General features: G+C 43.3%; 1 long non-coding RNA gene and 5 other non-coding genes across 7 annotated transcripts in view; all 6 read left to right on the top strand.

Moving 5' to 3' along the window:
- The first annotated feature begins 12,557 nt into the window (after positions 1 to 12,557).
- On the top strand, positions 12,558 to 12,630 carry trnav-aac (transfer RNA valine (anticodon AAC)). The gene has a single exon. It is a non-coding gene; the product is annotated as a tRNA-Val (tRNA).
- Positions 12,631 to 12,753: 123 nt separating this feature from the next.
- Positions 12,754 to 12,826, top strand: trnav-uac (transfer RNA valine (anticodon UAC)). Its single transcript has one exon. It is a non-coding gene; the product is annotated as a tRNA-Val (tRNA).
- A 2,450-nt stretch (positions 12,827 to 15,276) lies between these two features.
- The window catches only part of LOC127938322 (uncharacterized), a 17,967-nt gene continuing 15,238 nt past the window's right edge, over positions 15,277 to 18,005 (top strand). The window contains exons 1-2 of one of the 2 annotated variants that reach the window (XR_008148666.1): positions 15,277 to 15,571; positions 17,919 to 18,005. The exon at positions 17,919 to 18,005 is cut by the window's right edge and continues 340 nt beyond it. This is a non-coding gene — a long non-coding RNA (uncharacterized LOC127938322). Of the gene's footprint in view, positions 15,572 to 17,373 lie in introns of those variants that run through there. The other variant, XR_008148665.1, reaches the window with a different exon arrangement.
- On the top strand, positions 16,907 to 16,988 carry trnas-aga (transfer RNA serine (anticodon AGA)). Its single transcript has one exon. It is a non-coding gene; the product is annotated as a tRNA-Ser (tRNA).
- trnah-gug (transfer RNA histidin (anticodon GUG)) lies at positions 17,144 to 17,215 on the top strand. Its single transcript has one exon. It is a non-coding gene; the product is annotated as a tRNA-His (tRNA).
- Positions 17,540 to 17,612, top strand: trnak-uuu (transfer RNA lysine (anticodon UUU)). Its single transcript has one exon. It is a non-coding gene; the product is annotated as a tRNA-Lys (tRNA).

The raw sequence follows: 18,005 nt of genomic DNA, 5'->3' as shown, positions 1-18,005 counted from the left end.
AGACTGACGGACACCCCTAGAAGACGGAAGAAAGCTGACCAGACTCTAGAGATGAATTGGGGGCCTCTGTCGGAGACGATATCTTCTGGGATGCCAAAGTGACGGAAGACGTTGTGGAATAGTGCCTCTGCCGCTTCGAACGCAGTGGGGAGTCCTTTGAGAGGGATGAGTTTACATGATTTTGAAAACCTGTCGACCACTACCAGTACACAGGTGTAGCCTTGAGAGAGAGGGAGGTCAGTCATGAAATCAATGCCGATATGGGTCCATGGACGTTCAGGAATGGGCAGAGGCACCAGTTTACCTTCCGGGAGTCTTCAAGGGGTGTCTGCTATGGCGCAGACGGAGCATCCTTTGAGGTAGCGGACCGTATCCAGAGCCATCGATGGCCACCAGTAACGCTGTTGTAGGAGCGAGAGGGTCCGCCTCCTGCCTGGGTGTCCAGAGCCCGGAGAGGTGTGAGCTAAGTCCAGGAGGGTAATCCGATGTTGAGGGGGGACGAAGAGTTTCCCTTCTGGACCTCCCGGCGGAGCAGGGTGTTGAAGGTTTTCCTGTGCAATCAGATGATCAATACTCCACTGGATAGGACTAACTATCATGGCTGGAGGGAGGATTGATTCTGGAGATTCGGGTTCGGGATCTGCTTGATGAAGACGGGAGAGGGCGTCGGCTCTATTGTTCTGGGAGCCAGGGCGATAGGTGACCTTGAAGTTGAATCTCGTGAAGAACAAGGCCCATCTAGCTTGGCGATGATTCAGTCTTTTGGCTTCACGGAGGTATTCCAGGTTCCGGTGGTCGGTTACCACCTCGAAAGGGAACTGGGCTCCCTCCAGCCAGTGACGCCATTCTTCCAGAGCCAGCTTAATGGCCAGTAGTTCACGGCTACCGATGTCATAATTCTGCTCCTCCGGGGATAGCTTCTTCGAGAAGAAGGCACATGGATGGAGTCGTGGTGGATTCCCCTGCCGCTGGGAGAGGACTGCTCCGACCCCGGTGGATGAGGCGTCCACTTCCACGATGAACTGGTGGCTGGGATCAGGGTGGATGAGGATTGGAGCGGTCTTGAAGGCTTGTTTGAGCAGGTGGAAAGCTTCAGTGGCCTTGGGGTTCCAGGACAGAGACTTGGGCCGGTTCCGGAGGAGAGAAGTTAGAGGGGAGCTGAGTAAACTGTAGTCCTTGATGAATCTTCGATAAAAGTTGGCAAAGCCCAGGAAGCGTTGAAGTTCTTTTATGGAGCCGGGTTGAGGCCAGTGTGTGATGGCGTCCACCTTCCCCTGGTCCATCTTCACGCCACATGGGTCGATGATGTAACCTAGGAACTGGACTGAGGGCGTATGGAACTCACATTTTTCGGATTTGAGGTAAAGGTGGTGTTCCCGGAGTTTTCGGAGTACGAGGATGACATGATGGATATGTTCTTGCTTGGATGTGGAGTAGATGAGGATGTCGTCGATGTAGACAATTACGAACTTGTTAAGGTAATCTCTGAAGACTTCATTCATGTAGTTTTGGAAGACGGATGGACTGTTGGATAACCCATACAGCATGACCCGGTATTCATAGTGCCCGGAAGGAGTGATGAAAGCGGTCTTCCATTCGTCCCCCTTCCGGATGCGGATTAGGTTGTAGGCGCTCCTCAAGTCCAGTTTCGTGAAGATCCTGGCTCTGCGTAGTTGTTCCAACGCCGCTGGGACCAGGGGAAGAGGATAACTGAATTTGACGGTTTGTGAATTGAGGTGGCGATAATCGATGCACGGCCTCAAGCCTCCGTCCTTCTTGGCCACGAAGAAGAAGCTGGAAGCGGCAGGGGTAGTAGATGGTCGGATGAACTCCTGAGCGAGGGCTTCCTGTATATACTCCTCCATGGCCTTCTGCTCCGGGATGGACAGGGGATAGATTCGTCTTTTAGGAAGGGTTGCTCCAGGCAGGAGGTCAATGGCCCAGTCCCATGGCCTATGAGGTGGTAGCTTCGTTGCCAACCGCTTACTGAACACATCCTGGAACGCCCGATATTCAGGAGGGATGATATGATCCATCTTCGTGTCGGGGCTCTCCACTGATGTGGACTGGACAGGTAGGGAAGACTTCCTTAAGGGAGGACTGACCTTGGGGATTTTAGCTGGAGGAGTGATGCAGGTATGATGGCAGGACATTCCCCATTTCAGGATCTCGCCAGTGGGCCAATGGATGTGAGGTTGGTGGAGGTTAAGCCAGGGGCGTCCCAGGATGATGTCTGCGGTGGATTCCTCCAGCACCATGAACGTGATGTCTTCTTCGTGCAGGAGTCCCACGTGGAGGATGATTGTGGGGGAGAAATAGTGGACACGACCCTTGCCCAGCGGCTTTCCCTGTATGGTGGTTACTTTGAGTTCGACAGGGCTTCGGTGATGTTTGGCGTTGAGACGAGTTAAGGTTTGCCGGTTGATGAAGTTCCCCGCCGAACCGGAGTCGATGAGGGCTTGTACTGAAACAGAAGAGCAAAGGTGTTTTAGAGTAACCCAGGTCTTAGTTAGATGAGCAGTTTGAGGAGGTATATGAATGGTACTCACCGCTGGGCGTGGAGGTCGAACTGGACAGGATGGTAAGAGGTGTCCATCTCCCCCACAATAGAGACATAGCCCGGCGTTGATCCTCCGCTGACGTTCCGATGCGGACAGATGGTGAGAGTCCACTTGCATGGGTTCAGGTGCTGGAGGAGCGACAGATGGTATAGCGGGCGGAGGAAGTACAGCGGGAGTGAGCGGATGACAGGCAGTGAGTCTCTGGGCAACTCAAATGGATTTCTGAATGAGATTCTCTAGTCCTAGTGAGTCTTCGTACACAACTATCAAACTTTGTATCTTGTCATTCAATCCGTGGCGATATGCTGTAATTAAGGCAGTTTCATTCCAGCCGCTTATGTAAGCGAGAGTACGGAAGCGTATGGCATAATCACTCACAGATTCATCTCTCTGTTGGTGAATGGTAAATAATTGGTCATGGACAGACAATGCAGAAGTTTGATGGCCAAAGACGGATTTTAACTGGGAACAGAAGTTAGTGACGGATCCAAGGGCAGGTGAGTTCGAGTCCCAGAGAGATTCGTATCGCTGGCGCCGATACAGGATGGCTGCCTCCGTGACGAGCTCCGCATATGTTTTTGTGTTTTTGTTAGTTTGTCCTGTCTTTAGTTATATTCCTGCCATCAGTTTCACCAGGGAAGAACTGCTGAACATTCGGCAGAACGCACCACAAGATGTTTTTCCGGATTTCAATTATTCAGATGTTTTAGTGAACGTTGTTATCGGAGGAGCGGCGGCGCTGATCAAGCGCTTCAGGACGCGCAGACGGGGGAAGCGAGCGGGAGCGCTCGTCAGACTCAGGAAGCGCGGATTTCGAACGCCGTTGCCTAGCATCCATCTGGCAAATCTCCGCTCTCTACCCAACAAAACGGACGAACTCCTTCTGCTTTCTCGGACTAATAAGGATTTCACACACTCTGCTGCTCTGTGTTTCACGGAAACCTGGCTGAATGACACCATACCGGACAGCGCGCTCCATCTGCCGGGATTTCAGCTGTTTAGAGCGGATCGTGAATCAGAATCCACTGGGAAATCGCGCGGCGGCGGGACATGCTTTTACATCAATGAACGGTGGTGTACAGATGTAACTGTGTTAAAGAAGACGTGCTGCTCAAATCTCGAAACACTCTTCATTAACTGCAAGCCGTTCTATTCGCCGCGGGAGTTTCACTCGTTCATTCTGGTCAGTGTTTACATCCATCCTCAAGCGCATGTGAGCTCAGCTTTACAGAAACTCGCTGATCAGATTACAGAGACAGAACAACAACACCCTGACTCTGTTTTAATCCTTCTCGGGGACTTTAATAAAGCCAATCTGTCCCGTGAACTGCCAAAATACAGACAGCATGTTACATGTCCCACAAGAGACAGTAATATATTGGATCACTGTTACACCACAATAAAGGATGCATTTCACTCTGTTCCACGAGCAGCTTTGGGACGTTCTGATCACCTTCTGGTTCATCTTATACCGTCCTACAGGCAGAAACTAAAATCAGCTAAACCTGTATCAAGGACTGTAAAAAGATGGACTAATGAAGCAGAGCAGGATTTACAATCTTGTTTTGACCTCACTGATTGGAGTGTTTTTGAAGCTGCTGCCACCGATCTGGATGAACTCACAGAGACCGTAACATCATATATCAGTTTCTGTGAGGATATGTGTATTCCTACAAAGACTCAACTAATTTACAATAATGACAAACCGTGGTTCACTGCAAAACTCAGACAGCTCCGTCAGGCCAAAGAAGATGCTTACGTGAAGGGGGACAATGTCTTGTATAAACAGGCTAAATACACATTGGAAAAGGAGATCAAAGTGGCAAAGAGGAATTATTCTGAAAAAATAAGGACTCAGTTCACTTCCAACGAATCAGTGTGGAAAAGTCTAAAGAAGATCACCAATTACAAGACACCACCCCCCAGCACCGTAGAGAATCAACGACTGGCAGACGATCTGAACGAGTTTTACTGCAGGTTTGAAAGAACACCCATCACCTGCCCTGAACGCCTCCCCACAAAAACATTCACACCCTTCACAACTCCTGCAACCAGCCCTGAATGCCTCTCCAAACTACCGTTCACACCATTAACAGCTCCTGCAACCCATCCTGAACACCTCTCCAATCAAGCACTCTCACCATTCTCACCTCCTGCATCCCCCCTCTCCCCCCCACCTGCAATTCAGATCAGCGAGGATGCGGTGCGCCAGGTCTTCCGGAAGCAGAAAAGGAAAAAAGCACCAGGCCCAGATTGTGTTACACCAGCCTGTCTGAAATCCTGTGCTGACCAGCTGGCCCCCATCTTCACACAGATCTTCAACAGATCGCTGGAGCTGTGCGAAGTCCCTTCATGCCTCAAACGTTCCACCATCATACCCATCCCTAAGAAACCCAAAATTACAGGACTAAATGACTACAGGCCTGTGGCTCTAACGTCTGTAGTCATGAAGTCATTTGAAAAACTGGTGCTGGCCCACCTGAAGGACATCACTGGGCCCTTGCTGGATCCTCTTCAGTTTGCCTACAGAGCAAACAGGTCTGTGGACGATGCAGTAAACATTGGACTGCATTATGTTCTGCAACACCTAGACAGACCGGGGACTTATGTGAGGATCCTGTTTGTGGACTTCAGCTCGGCCTTCAACACGATCATCCCAAACCTCCTCCTGCCCAAACTAAATCAGCTCTCCGTGCCCACCTCCGTCTGTCAGTGGATCAACAGCTTCCTGACAGACAGGCAGCAGCTAGTGAGGCTGGGAAAATACACATCCAGCACCCGTACAATCAGCACCGGAGCTCCCCAGGGCTGTGTACTCTCACCACTGCTCTTCTCCCTGTACACCAACGATTGCACATCTAAGGACCCCTCTGTCAAGCTCCTGAAGTTTGCAGATGACACCACACTCATCGGCCTCATTCAGGACGGTGACGAGTCTGCTTACAGACAGGAGGTAAAAGAGCTGGCTGTCTGGTGCAGTCTCAACAACCTGGAGCTTAACACCCTCAAAACAGTGGAGATGATCGTGGACTTCAGGAGAAACCCCCCTGCACTCCCCCCACTCACCATCATGAACAGCCCTGTGACTGCAGTGGAGTCATTCAGGTTCCTGGGAACCACCATCTCTCAGGACCTGAAGTGGGACATTCACATTGACTCCATCGTAAAAAAGGCCCAGCAGAGGTTGTACTTTCTCCGCCAGCTGAGGAAGTTAAACCTGCCACAGGAGCTGCTGAAACAGTTCTACTCCACCATCATTGAATCCATCCTCTGCACTTCAGTAACTGTCTGGTTCAGCTCAGTTTCTAAATCTGACCTCAGAAGACTACAGAGAGTAGTCCGGACTGCTGAGCGAATCATCGGTTCAACTCTCCCATCTATTCAAGAACTGTACTTATCCAGAGTGAGAAAAAGGGCTGTCAAAATCACTCTGGACCCCTCACATCCAGCACACTCCCTCTTTGAACTGTTGCCATCTGGTCGACGCTACAGAGCACTGAGCACCAGAACAACCAGACACAGGACCAGTTTCTTCCCTCAGGCAATCCATCTTATGAACAGCTGACAATAATGGCGAACACACTACACTTTATATTTATATACACACACACTTTATTTATCTAACACACATACTTAGTATACACTTAAATCTTGCACACAATATATATGTACATACATAACTTCACTTTGTAATATACCTGCCTACAATTGTCATTTGTATATTGTCATTCACTGTCTACATATTTGTATTTTTTATTCTTTTATTATGTGTTTTATGTTCTGTCGCTGTCATTCTGTTGTACTGCGGAGCTTCTGTCACGAAAACAAATTCCTCGTATGTGTAAACATACCTGGCAATAAAGCTCATTCTGATTCTGATTCTGATTCTGATTCAGCCCATTGGAGGGCCTTACCTGAGAGTAGGTTGATGATGAAGGCTACTCGACTGCGTTCGGAGGTGAATAAATGAGAGTTGGATTCCATATAGAGGGAACACCATGTAGCAGGAACCCGCTGCAATCCTCCGCCGTGCCGCTGTATGTCGCTGGTTTGGCCATGGGACTCGCAGGGGCAACTGAAGAAGTGACCGGAGTTGTAGCGGTGTTTGAGTTGTTGACAGCCGGTGAAGAAGGGGGAGTTTGTTGCATCAGTGAGGACCGTACAGCGTGAACCAGTTGCGTGAAGGGATCTGCGGTGCGGTCCTCGCCCGTGTCCGAAGAGCTCTGCATGCGGTCTGGTCTTCTGTCAGACACAGACGAGGACACAGAGGATTCAGTGATAAGGTAGTTTAATGTGAATCAGAGGTTTCAGACACAGGTGAATCTTGACACGTGGATAGAACGGTGACAACACAACTTCCCTTATGGTGAACGGTGATCCAGATGGTGCTCAGATGAAGACGATGGGGACAGGAAGACTGACGAGGATGAAGAGGGTTCAAGAGTTCAGGTAGGTTTAATAATGGCGTTCAGGCAAGTGAGGAGATCGGTGCAAGACCAGATGATGAGTGATGGTGACTGATGGCTTTATATGTGGTTCTGGTGATGATGCACAGGAGTTCAGAGTTCGGGTGATTGGGGACGAGTGGGTGTGGCGTAAGTGTCCGATTCCGGGAGTGTAGAAGGTGTGGCTGTGACACCTTGAAGGTTTACTATTCCATAAAAAATCTAAAAAACATTTTTTCAACCTTTTTTCCACCCACACTGGCATAGCAGTCACATATAAAACATACCACAACTTTGACACCATTAACACATTTAAAATTAAAACCTTCCCTTTTAAACTTAAAGTCCTCAATTTCCAAAAATTTAACCTTCTTTCAATTCCTCCTGCTATTTCTTCCCACATTTTGTCTTTAACTTTCTTTTCGTCTTTTCCCATTAGAACACCTAAAATCCTTATTTCTTTTGTTTCTTTAAAATGAAAATAATCCCTTAAATAATCCTCCAAATCTCATATATATATATTTTTTTCTTCATTTATCTTACCTCCTGATCCCCTACAAAACATACTTCCATTACTTTATTAACACTCTCTATATCTTTAACTATTATTGTTGTATCATCTGCATATTGAAATATTGAAATACTTCCTTCAATGTTTATACCTCTTATGTCTTCATCTATTTTAATAGCTAATCCCAACTAAAGAATATAAAAGCGCTGATAATGGACATCCTTGTCTTACTGACCTAGTAATTTTAAAACATTCAGTTAAAAAACCATTACACTGTATTCTTGTTATTGCTCCGCTATATAAAATTGTAATCCACTTGACAAAATTTTCCCCAAACCCGTACCTTCTTAAAATTTCAAATAAATATTCATGTTCCACTCTATCAAAAGCCTTTTCGAAATCCAAACTAATAACATATCCTTTTTTCTTTTTTTTTCTTTCATATATCTTATTCTATCTATTATACTTAAAGTTGTGTCTGTTACATCTTTCCCTTTAACTCCATACACTTGTGATTTGTTTCAATTATGGTTGGCATTACCTCTTTCAATCTGTTGGCTAAAACTTTTGTTAAAATTTTCAGATCTGTATTCAGCATTGTAATTGGTCTATAATTTTTTAAGTCTACTTTATCTCCTTTTCTTTTATATATCAACTTTATTAATCCCATCCATATTCTCTGATTAATTTCCTCTTTCTTAAAAATGTCTTCATATACTTCTTTTAAAATACTGGTTAAAAAAATCTTTAAAAACTATATAAAATTCACTCCCCAAACCATCTATACCTGGACTTTTATTTTTGTTTAATTCACTTATTGCTCTTTTTCTCTCTTCTTCTCTTATCTCTTCACCACACTCTTTTTTGTCTACTTCTCCTATTGTTGTTTTTATTTGATTTATTAACTCCAGTTTATCTTCTTCCCTCAACCCCTCAGTACTAAACAGGTTTTCATAATATGCTTTTACTTCTTTTAATATTTCCTCATATGTTTCCACCACTACACCATTTTTTCCTCTTATTTCTTTAATCATTCCAGCTTCCCCCCTTATTTTTTCTAGATCAAAGAAAAACTTTGTACATTTTTCTCCCTCCACAGTATATTTAGATTTACTTCTTAATCTTGCACCTTCATATTTTTTCTCTTCCATTTCTTTCAGTATTCCCTCCAATTATTTAATTTTTTTGTATATCTTTCCCATTCTCATTTAATTCCTTTTCCAATTTCTCTCTTAGTTCTCTCTCCTTCTTCCTCTTACATATCTGTATTAATCTGCAATACTTTATTGTGAATTTTTTTAACTAAATATTTAACATTTTCCCACCATATCCTTTTATCTTCACTGTACATTTCATTCTCTTTTCTTTTTCAATAATTTCTTTAATACTTAAAACATACTCCTCATTCTTCAAAACCTCTACATTTAAAACCCATACACCCGGCCCTCTTTTTACTGAACTCCAGTCTACTTGCATAAAAAGTGGTTTATGGTCACTTAAACTTGATTCTTCACATTTAATGTTACCGATAAATCCTTCAATGTTTCTTGTACACAAAATAAAATCAATCCTTGTCTTACACATAAAATTCCCTACTAATTGCCTCCTTGAATATTTTTTCTTTTTTCCGTTTCTTTCTCTCCATACATCAATTATATTATTTTATTCCATTAATAATTTCAGTTCTTTTCTTCCTTTATCATTTTTAAAAACATTCCCTCACCAATTTCTAATTTACTGAAAACGGTATTAAAATCACCCATCATAATAATTCTTTATGCTTTTTAAAAAAATCTCTTACTACATTTAAATATTCCTTCTTTTCATTCTCTACAGTCGGTGCATGAATATTAACTACAATAACTTTTTTCTCCTCATACTCCATTTCAACCGCAATACATTTCCCATCTATGTCATTATATATTGTTTTACATGATACCCCACAGTTTTCTTTTACTAAAATCACAACTCCTCATCCCAGCCTCCCATCACCATTGTTATAAAAAATCTCTCCACTCCACCTTTTCCTTATTTCAGTCATGTACTCTTCCCTCCAGTTAGTTTCTTGTAATAAAATCAGATCATCTCTTTTACACATTTCTTTCACCTTTTCAAATTTACCCATGGCCATCAGCCCCCTTGCATTAAAAGTAACACAACTTAAAACCATTAAAAGAAAAAAAAACAACCTAAAAACCATTATTATTTATCTTCTCCCTCCAGCACTCTTAACACTTCATATCTGTTTACACTTTTTACTCTGCCCCTTGTCATTAACTTTTTTCTTACATTTTCCACATTTGGTTTTACCTTTAATGTTCTCCTTCTACTTTGTCCTCTCTCCCATCTGTTTTTCCCCATGTTGTCCATCCTTGTTTCTTCTTCACTGCCCATTTCTTTGTTTTGATCTTGCATTCCATGTCCATCACTCTCCACATTATCCAAAAGATTTTTAAAACTGTCCGATATTTCCATTTCTGTCCATTGAGTATTCTGTTCTGCTGTTTTTTCCTAATCCATATAATTATTTTTTCCTTTTTCTTCTTTCTCTTGGTTGTCTGTTCCTCCTTCTGTTTCCTTCTGTGGTAATCCTTCATCCCCTTGTCCTTCATCAATATCTCCTGCCTCTTCAGTGTTTCCTTCATGCACCTGTCCGTCCACCCGATGCTCCAGACCTCCTTCCTCTCTCTCCATCCAACACTCACACTTATTAAAAATCTTTTGACACTCCGGGCATCTGACTGTGTTGCAATCCCTTGCGAAATGTCCCCTTTCCTCGCACTTGGGACACTTAAATTCAGGGCATTCTTTAAGCAGATGATCTGGGCTCATGCACAGCTTAACAGGTCTTCAGGTCTTCTTCAGGTCTTCTGCTGCATTGGCCGGGAATCGGACCCGGATCTCCCGCAAGGTCCCCAGTTCGAAACTGGGCGGGAACACTGAATCTCTTTTCACAATCGTTTAGGTGGGTTTCTGTTGAGGAGGAACTCAACGCTACCAAGGCTTTGCGGCCAAGAGGCATGAACACAGTCACTAAAGGTATAGTTGATGCAGAAATGAAAGAGCAGTCATTGTTTGACCTAAACCTATCATCACATGCAAAAGCCAGTCGCGGATAGGTGTAGAGCGCTGACTAGCCAATAGAAACGAAGGAAATTCCAGGGATGCGGGAAGAATACAATACACAGAATTAGAGGTTCGAATCCTGTCTTGGCCACAAATACTATAAAATGAGTTTGTATTCGTTTTTTCATCTAGATACACTTTAAGTATGATTAACATATAATAAACGAACTTTGTGAACAGATAAAATCAATCTTGTAATAACTGTTCTTTTGTAGGATGTACAAAATGTGCAACAATCTTAATAAACATGTACATTATAATAGGGAATACATTACATATACATTATATATACACTAAAGTCTTGAAAATCACATAACCTTCAAAACAGTTGCTATAATTAATCACAAAAATATGATTTTATGATCGTATCATAAGTAATTAATTGTACGTTTTTTTTTTAGTTTAGTTTTTTTAAAAGAAACACAGAATTCACTTTACCTGCTTGTTGGGAGTTTGGCAGCGTATTTTGTTCAAACAAAACAATTTCGTGAAGAAATCTCCGATCGTAAAACGCGTCTCCTCTCCTTCAGAGCGAATGATTGACAGATGAGTATCTGCTGTTTGAATTCCGCGCCACGGAAGAGGCAAAACAGCACCGGGAAATCTACGTGTGGCCACAAATATATCGCATCCGTAGTGTTAAGCACTACCATAGAGAATGAATGGGAAAAGTTAAGAGCAGTTAAGCTTAACTATTTTCGGCTCCCGCGCGAAAGGTCCCCAGTTCGAAACTGGACGGGAACACTGGATCTCTTTTACAAAATTGTTCAGGTGGGTTTCTGTTCAGGAGGAACTCAACTCTTCCAATGCTTTGCGGCCAATAGGCATTAATACAGTCACTAAAGGTAAAGTTGATGCAGAAATGAAAGAGCAGTCATTGTTTGACCTAAACCTAACCCACAACTGTGACATTCCAAGGCTGTGTAGCTTTCTTCTTATTCCGTCTTATTCCACCTAGGCCATCACGTAAGGCAGGGTCTCAAGGGGTGTCTAAAAGGGGGTACGTGGCAGGCCCTCCTTAGACCCCTGCGCGCCGGCCCTGTCTGTCCCAATGATCACCTGTGTCACCACAAACAGCTCATCAGTCCCTCTCACCGTCTATATGACCACTAATTGCGCTTCTGTCCACTGGTAATACAAAAACTGTGACCGCAAGCTGTCTATGTGTCCCCCTGATCCCCTACGTGCCCACAAGTAGCCTTTTTATCCCCTTGACGAACTTTAAAACACATCCATCTGGAGTGTTATTTTCTGATAAAACGATGCAACCCATAGCAGTTTGTAACACATGGCTAACCTTCTTGAAATTCAACACAATGGTCAACGAATCTGCCAATAAACCTGTTCAGGTGGCTCCTGGCTTACTCCCGAAGCACCCAGAGGTGTTAAACCCTCGGAATTCCAGTGACCACAAACAGTCTGTTTTTTTTTACAATGGGATCGATTGTGCGTGGCAAGTCCATGTCTCAGCTTTCTGAAGAGATATCAAGCTAAAACCTGATTTCCCATGCTAGTCTGGACACGTGCTACCCCTGTGGTGAGTTTCAATAAGATTGGAGAAACTTGAAATCTCGGCTCAAAAAAACTAAAAGTTTCAAGAAGATTGGAGAAACTCGAAAATTTGACCAACAAAAATCACCAAGAGAAATTTTCGAGTTTCTCCTGTGTTCTTGAAACTTTGGGTTTGTTAGTTTGAGACTAGCACAGGAAGGCAGGTTTCAGCTTGATATCAAGCTGCAAGTGTTTAATTCCGAGGTAAGTTAAGGGTAGCGTTTCAGGGAACTCTGCATAGACTGCCAGGCCGAATGAACTCTGTCCTCTTGTGCGTGGGAATTACGCCGATTGTCTATTTGCTTTCGGGCACATCGCAGTATAAATATTCGCCCAAAAAGCACTCTAGCGTTAGCCTGTGGAGTTTCTGTAGTGTAGTGGTCATCACGTTCGCCTAACACGCGAAAGGTCCTCTGTTCGAAACTGAGCAGTAACAGCTGTCCCCTTTTGAAGAAATGTATGAACCCCTTTGAGCCGACAGTTGGCTTCAGAAGGTTTAGCCTTTATGCGCATTTTGCTGAGCCTGCACACAATGATTTCGGACTTGCTTAGGAAGTGGGTTTCCGTAGTGTAGTGGTTATCACGTTTGCCTTACACGCGAAAGGTCCCCAGTTTGAAACTGGGCGGGAACACTGGATCTCTTTTTCAAAATTGTTCAGGTGGGTTTCTGTTCAGGAGGAACTCAACGCTTCCAAGTCTTTGCGGCCAATAGGCATTAATACAGTCACTAAAGGTAAAGTTGATGCAGAAATGAAAGAGCAGTCATTGTTTGACCTAAACCTAACCCACAACTGTGACATTCCAAGCCTGTGTGGCTTTCTTCTTATTCCGTCTTATTCCACCTAGGCCATCACGTAAGGCAGGGTCTCAAGGGGTGTCTAAAAGGGGGTACGTGGCAGGCCCTCCTTAGACCCCTGCGCGCCGGCCCTAACACATGGCTAACCTTCTTGAAATTCAACACAATGGTCAACGAATCTGCCAATAAACCTGTTCAGGTGGCTCCTCACTTACTCCCGAAGCACCCAGAGGTGTTAAACCCTCGGAATTCCACTGACCACAAACAGTCTGTTTTTTTTTTACAATGGGATAGATTGTACGTGGCAAGTCCATGTCTCAGCTTTCTGAAGAGATATCAAGCTAAAACCTGATTTCCCATGCTAGTCTGGACACGTGCTACCCCTGTGGTGAGTTTCAATAAGATTGGAGAAACTTGAAATCTCGGCTCAAAAAAACTAAAAGTTTCAAGAAGATTGGAGAAACTCGAAAATTTGAAAATTTGAAACTGGGCGGGAACACTGAATCTGTTTTCACAATCGTTTAGGTGAGTTTCTGTTGAGGAGGAACTCAATTCTACCAAGGCTTTGCGGCCAAGAGGCATGAAGACAGTCACTAAAGGTATATACGCTTTATATTTTACTCTTGGGAGATCTCATCAGGAAATATGGTGTTAGCTTTCACTGTTATGCTGATGATACGCAGCTCTATATTTCCTCGCAGCCCGGTGAAACACACCAATTTGAAAAACTAATGGAATGCATAGTCGATATAAAAAATTGGATGACGAGTAATTTCTTACTGCTAAATTCAGAAAAAACAGAGGTGTTAATCATAGGGCCTAACAATTCTGCTTGTAATAACCTAGAACACTGTCTAAGACTTGATGGTTGCTCTGTCAATTCTTCGTCATCAGTTAGGAACCTAGGTGTGCTACTTGATCGCAATCTTTCCTTAGAAAGCCACGTTTCTAGCATTGGGTGGTTGTTCTGCATGCTTGGTAAACAAACTACAGCTAGTCCAAAATGCAGCAGCAAGAGTTCTTACTAGAACCAGGAAGTATGACCATATTAGCCCGGTCCTGTCCACACTGCAGTGGCTCCCTATCAAACATCGTATAGATTTTAAAATATTGCTTATTACTTATAAAGCCCTTAATGGTTTAGCACCTCAGTATTTGAATGAGCTCCTTTTACATTATACTCCTCTACGTCCGCTACGTTCTCAAAACTCAGGCAATTTGATAATACCTAGAATATCAAAATCAACTGCGGGCGGCAGATCCTTTTCCTATTTGGCGCCTAAACTCTGGAATAACCTACCTAACATTGTTCGGGAGGCAGACACACTCTTGCATTTTAAATCTAGATTAAAGACCCATCTCTTTAACCTGGCATACACATAACATACTAATATGCTTTTAATATCCAAATCCGTTAAAGGATTTTTAGGCTGCATTAATTAGGTAAACCGGAACCGGAACCGGAAACACTTCACATAACATCATTAGAAGAATGGCATCTACGTATTTGCCTGTTTGTCTCTTGTTCCGAGGTCACCGTGGCCACCAGATCCAGTCTGTGTCCAGATCAGAGGGTCACTGCAGTCACCCGGATCCAGTACGTATTCAGACCAGATGGTGGATCAGCACCTAGAAAGGACCTGTACTGCCCTGAAAGACAGCGGAGACCAGGACAACTAGAGCCCCAGATACAGATCCCCTGTAAAGACCTTGTCTCAGAGGACCACCAGGACAAGACCACAGGAAACAGATTATTCTTCTGCACAATCTGACTTTGCTGCAGCCTGGAATTGAACTACTGGTTCCGTCTGGTCAGAGGAGAACTGGCCCCCCAACTGAGCGTGGTTTCTCCCAAGGTTTTTTTCTCCATTCTGTCACCGATGGAGTTTAGGTTCCTTGCTGCTGTCGCCTCTGGCTTGCTTAGTTGGGGTCACTTCATCTACAGCGATATCATTGACTTGATTGCAAATAAAAACAGACACTATTTCAACTGAAAAGAGATGACATAACTGAATTTAATGATGAACTGCCTTTAACTATCATTTTGCATTATTGAGACACTGTTTTCCAAATGAATGTTGTTCAGTGCTTTGACGCAATGTTTTTTGTTTAAAGCACTATATAAATAAAGCTGATTGATTGATTGATATTGCTTTAGCTTTCTGTGATGGTAATTGTGCCTTCTATGGTCCTTTGTCCTAACTGCTTCTAGCTTTCATCACATGACACCTGGGTCCAGGGTTCAAGTCCCTGTTTGGGCGAAGGTCTTTCTTTGGCCTCACCTTGCTATCACTACGGTCCATCTCTTCTACTGACTCTGTACTGGAACGGTGTTCCTTCCTGCTCTCGGGGATCAAGGGATCTCCCTTGTGGTTAGTGAAAAACGAACAATGTTAAAACACTTGAACAAGGCAAAAAAAAACAAAAAAACATAAAGAACAATGGTGCCTGGAATTTTTGAGAACTGGAGCTTGTAGCCTAGAATTTTTCTTTGTAATTCATGTGAAAATCATCTTGTTTACTCACTTACACAAAACAATACATTGATTTACATTTTCTAAGACACTTTTTGTTGGTAAAGGTCATATGAGAGTAGGCGTCAACTATCATGAATGTCATTATGATTTACACCTGAGAAGACAAAGCCCTGCATAATGAGCTGCATAAAGAGCCGCTCAGTCAGCTGTTGTCACTGAGAGGGAGGTGTTACAAGAAAGAACGTGAGAACAAAATAAATGTATATAATTTTAAGTTTGTAGTTTATTTAGAATATATTTAATTATCCCACAACATAATTTAATATGGGGGAGCAGTTAAACAGTTTATTAGGAACAATCAAAGCTGACTTTCAAACTAATTTTATTTTTGCATTATTACTCCAGTCACACAATCCTCAAGAAATCCTTTTAACAATCTGAATTTCTAAAAAACAACAACAACAACAACAAAAAAAACATTTATTGTTATCATTATTATTAATGTTGAAAATAGCAGAGGACATTTTTCAGGTTTTTTAGGGGGTAAATTAAAAGAACACCATTTTTTGTTACATTTGTTACAGTTACATGTATTTGTTACATTTATATTATTTACATCAAGCTTTTGAATGGTATAGTTTTGTATATTGTTATTGGAATTTCATAATATTTAACTTAATTATACATTTAGTCAAGAATTATAGTTTGGAAAGAGTCTAACTAGTAAAATGTTTAGACGTTATGTGAAAGCTAGTACAAGTATATAAATAAATATAAAGAGACTTACTCATGTTTATGATCTCTGCTGAATAAAGTGCTTCATTCTTTTTTTTCTGAGGAAATCCATTTCTCAAATCCTCAACCACGTCACATCTTTTTGGGGTGAATTATGTGTTATTCCTCTCATCGCGAAGCAAACAGTAAAATAAAAGCACTTGAACAACAGTCTGGCTGCTTTTTCTTCTGTGTGGGCGTATTCAAGCTGCGCTTCAGTTTGAATCTGAATAGAGCGTTCAGCGTGGGGCGTGGTCACATTAGATATAATGAAGGGAGACGTGAAAAAAGGACATCGCCTTGTTTTCATATGGATTACTTTATCACAGAACATTTGTTTTAGGCAGCACTCGTTTAGTTTAAAAGTAGACATGTCAAGCTCTCTATAGATATCTCTCTCATGTCTCTTCGTTGAGTATTCACGGAGTTACAGTTCATTTTAATGACGTGTTTGTAAATGAAGATCAGCGCAGACAAAGGCTGCAGACAGCACATCTTGTTTGTTATCTTTAGAAGTGCACAAAGTTTTGTTGTTATTATGTCTGTATCCAAAAAAAGGAAACCCTTTACTGGGTTACAGTCCGCTTGCTGACTGAGCTGGGATGTTTGCAAGAAGGTCAGGCAGCAGTGTTGCACACAAACTGAGCAGGAGTTGGTCTGTTCTTGTAGTCGTGGCCGAGTGGTCAAGGCGATGGACTAGAAATCCATTGGGGTCTCCCAGCGCAGGTTCGAATCCTGCCGACTACGCTGTTTGCTGAAGGCCGTGAGGAAAAGCGTCCATGAATTTTTCAAGGTCCTCCCACTGATTTGCGAAATGTCCAGTCCCTCTTCGACGGACCAACACACCGCTGGTGCTTCTTCTATTCGGGATCCAGGGGTTAACCCGGGAGAGCCAGTGGCACGCCGTGATCGTATAGTGGTTAGTACTCTGCGTTGTGGCCGCAGCAACCCCGGTTCGAATCCGGGTCACGGCAATACTCTGGCGTTGAGTGTACGGGAAGGTTGGCATTTTTTTACCACCTCATCTTTCTTCTCTATTTTGTTTTTGATGCCTGGCCTGTGCAGGGTGACACCAGACAACTGGGCAGGCAGCCTGCCGCTAGACGTAGTCGTGGCCGAGATGGACTTGAAATCCATTGGGGTCTCCCCGCGCAGGTTCGAACCCTGCCGACTGCGGGAGGGCTTTGCAGTATTGCTTTAGCTTTCTGTGATGGTAATTGTGCCTTCTATGGTCCTTTGTCCTAACTGCTTCTAGCTTTCATCCCGTGACACCTGCGTCTCTTCTTTGCTCCACAAGAGCCCGGATAGCTCAGTCGGTAGAGCATCAGACTTTTAATCTGAGGGTCCAGGGTTCAAGTCCCTGTTCGGGCGAAGGTCTTTCTTTGGCCTCACCTTGCTATCACTACGGTCCATCTCTTCTGCTGACTCTGTACTGGAACGGTGTTCCTTCCTGCTCTCGGGGATCAAGGGATCTCCCTTGTGGTTAGTGAAAAACGAACAATGTTAAAACACTTGAACAAGGCAAACATAAAGAACAATGGTGCCTGGATTTTTTGAGAACTGGAGCTTGTAGCCAAGAATTTTTCTTTGTAATTCATGTGAAAATCATCTTGTTTACTCACTTACAGAAAACAATACATTGATTTACATTTTCTAAGACACTTTTTGTTGGTAAAGTTCATATGAGAGTAGGCGTCAACTATCATGAATATCATTATGATTTACACCTGAGAAGACAAAGCCCTGCATAATGAGCTGCATAAA

Source organism: Carassius gibelio, chromosome A20, assembly GCF_023724105.1.
Source record: "Carassius gibelio isolate Cgi1373 ecotype wild population from Czech Republic chromosome A20, carGib1.2-hapl.c, whole genome shotgun sequence".
NCBI lineage: Eukaryota > Metazoa > Chordata > Actinopteri > Cypriniformes > Cyprinidae > Carassius > Carassius gibelio.
This window is presented reverse-complemented; position numbering and strand designations above follow the sequence as displayed.